This window comes from Euprymna scolopes, chromosome 17 (genome assembly GCF_053919585.1).
Source record: "Euprymna scolopes isolate OS-2025 chromosome 17, ASM5391958v1, whole genome shotgun sequence".
Classification (NCBI taxonomy): Eukaryota; Metazoa; Mollusca; class Cephalopoda; order Sepiida; family Sepiolidae; genus Euprymna; species Euprymna scolopes.
Window position 1 is genome coordinate 48358682 of NC_136498.1, and position 3434 is coordinate 48362115.

Below are 3434 nucleotides of genomic sequence, written 5' to 3' on the forward strand. Positions count from 1 at the left end.
CTTGCCATGTTTTTTTTATTTTCCTCCTTCTGCTGTGGCGTCACCTCACAGCACAGCTTGGTCATTTGCATATGTCTAGATACCACTGCTGCTACATATGTGTCAGTGGCTTTGTTACACTTACATTAAAAATACATTCATAAACAATTATTCCGTTACTGAATAACAAATTATAGCAATTAGAATAAACAAGAATATCCATCCCAAGATGGGCATAGCTTAATTCACTGACAGAATAGTTCTGCACCACTTTTATGTTCTCTCATCCCTGCTTATTTACCTTCATCCAACCATCAGAAACATGTAAAAGAGTAAAATCATGTCTAGAATCCACACTACAATTTGAATTCAAATCTATTACAGGATTCTGATTCTAAAATCCATCTAAAATTCAAGTCTTAAGCTTAACGGGTCTTTAGAAATTGAAATTCAGGAAATTGTACTTCATTTGTGTTTAACGACTATTGATCAAATTTAATGCAAATCAGAAATTTTTGAATTTCCAAATGGGAAGTTTTGTCCCCTAAAGACGGTATAAAATACTCGGAGAAACTGCAATCTGGGGAATGTTAATTAATTGATGTTAAACATCTAAATTAAAAGAATTCTGGATTTTCATGAGTTCCCGCATCTTTTCCACCCAGTTTATTTTACATAGTAGATGTGTTCCAAAATTCACAATCATCTATCTTTACTATTATATAAAAAGAACTTTGTGTGTATGTGTCTCTTTGCAAGTTCGTTCCCTATAGACTCAAAAACGGCTGGGCTGACTTTTATGAAATTTTACACAAAGGTGCTTTATGTGCCTGGCAGTGTTCTTAGATAGTTCTGTATCAGGATGTTTTTGACATGTATCGATGATAATCAAAATAATTCAATAAAAGAAGAGACGGGTGATTTTTAACATCGCTAACACCTTACACAGCTTAACATCACAATGCATTTGAAAAGTTTTATTACCATACAAACCGAAAGGCCTGACATAAAATCAACAGTAGGTTCTTTGATATAACAGGGGCATGTTTGAAATGAAGGTCTCTGTTTGGAGCACAATTGAAGCATAATACTTGACTTTTACATTTTAAACTTTAATATAAGCCATTATATAGAAAAATAGTTATATGAAAATCAACAGTACGTTCCTTAAAGTGCAATGTAGAGTACGATGTATTATGGATTAAGTCACTGCAAGAGGCATGTGAAGCTTCCTCATTGTGCACCATTATAGGTCCCCAACTAGAGTATGCAATCAATCAATTTGATTAAAACATAGGCGATTTCATCGATATTGATGGCAATAAAAATATGGGAATGTAAAATATTCGTTGATCATCATTGGGCAATGTCTGGTTTCCCTGATAGTCTATTATAGACATATAACTTTTTGTAAATAGAAATATATAGTCAAACATGTTTGTGCTGGAAGATCAGTTATTTACTTCCGGTCAGGGAGTATCTATTACAGCGTAACCTGGATATAAGAGACTTCTTCCTCAGTCCCGACGGCTCACTTATATCCAGGATTCTTATATCTGGATTACACTATACATTAACACAGGCTTTGGGACAAGATCAAAGTGTAGTATCTGTTCTTCAGATGCTGCACTTCTATTTCTTGTTCTCTTTCGGTGGAGGAGAGATCCTTCACGACTGAGACAATTTTTATTTTTGTACCTTTTCTCCACGTTAAAAAACGACCCTGGTGTCTAACTGTCCCGTGGGGAGGCATAGTAAATAGGTACATTAACACAGGCTCTAATTTGGGACCAGAGAAAATCTCTCTTATATCCGTTTTTCTTATATTCGGGTATCTTATATCAGGGTTACTCTTTGTATATAAAGACTTCCAATCATTATTGTCTGGTTATCTTAATGTTATGCGCAGCGAGTGTCAAGTGATAAGACAATCTGTCTGAATTTTGAAATATCACAGTTTGCTAGGAAAATTTGGTATCCCATGTGATAAAGAAAGCCAATATAAAAAGTAAGAAAAGCCTAAGGTCACCTTGGAATTATATTTTCTTAAAATGAAAAATATGAACGAAAGTAAAAGGATTTTTTTTTTTTTTAATTTATTCACAAGGTTTTTTTAATCATCATTTAAACAAGTCAAAAGATTATGTCAGAATCATGTTTTTTTGTTTGTTTTTTTTCAAGTTTCTTATTTTGTTCTACCTGGGAAAAGGGCATTCTACTAGATACTAGACATTCACCTGCTATCTTATACATCTCAACCGAGAGATCTTTTTAAGATTCTGACTGTCCCTTTAAGTACAATTGTTTGAAACTTTCTTACACTCGGTTCACCGTGTATATTTACCAGTTAGCTTTTGAAATTCTTTTATACGAGTCTGGTTGTTCCTATTATTACTGGAATGATAGAGATCTTCCTAAGATTCCAATTTCTTTTCAGGTCATACATAAGACCTTAATGTTTCCTTTTCCCTCAGCTTCTAAAAGTTTGACTATAAATCCACCAACTATGTGAAATGGTGACACTGGGTGGATTTATGTCAGTATTTTGTTTATTTTGGGGATTTTCAACCATTACTGACACTCCGAAGACAGAGTTGTTTTCAGCCATTTTGTTGTCTGCTTAACTCCGCTCTACTTGTTTTTTTTTTTTGTTTTTTTTTTTTTAAACCAAACAAAAACTTTAAAATATGTTTAAACACAAAACTTATCAAGGTAGGTAGAAGAGTAACTTATCTTACCTTTGGTAATATTTATTTGTTATATATTTGTCAGCTACTGACCCAGCAAGGAGAACTTAACAGCTGATGCACTGTCAAGAGTATGTTGTACGGCAATCAAGCGGGAACGAACTCCAAATGCTACATAACAATCTCTGTCACCTGGGCATTACTTGAATTGTTCATGCTGCGAGGTGTAGAAACTTGCTTCTCTTAGTGGAGGAGATAAAAAGAATTACAAACGTGTGCTGAAATAAAGCCTCGGTTTTATGAATAACTAGGGGGGGGTACCCGACGTTGCCCGGGTGTTTGGAGGTGTGCGTGCTCGGGCGGGGGTGGGGGTGTTAATCAAAACATAAGAATAAGCGAAGTAAATATTTAAAAAAAAAAAAAAAAACAACGTAAGGCAAACGAACGATGTTAAATGTAAAAATGGGAAAAACAAAAAAATGAACACGCGAAACAGGAAAACGAACGTTAAAACTTCTTTAAAAAATCTGAAAAAAAACAAAAAAAAACAAAAAACATCGGCTTAAATAACCCTGTTTCAATATTAAAATTTAAAAAAAAATCGAAGAAAAAAAGACACCTCACACCACGATTCGAACCCAAAACTTTTAGATAATGACTCCGCGCTCTAAGCAACTGAGCTAAGATGACATCGACGAAATTGGATCGTTTTTTTTTTTAAATTTAAACTAAATCATGTTCCGACGTCGTATGACGCATGCGTAGAAG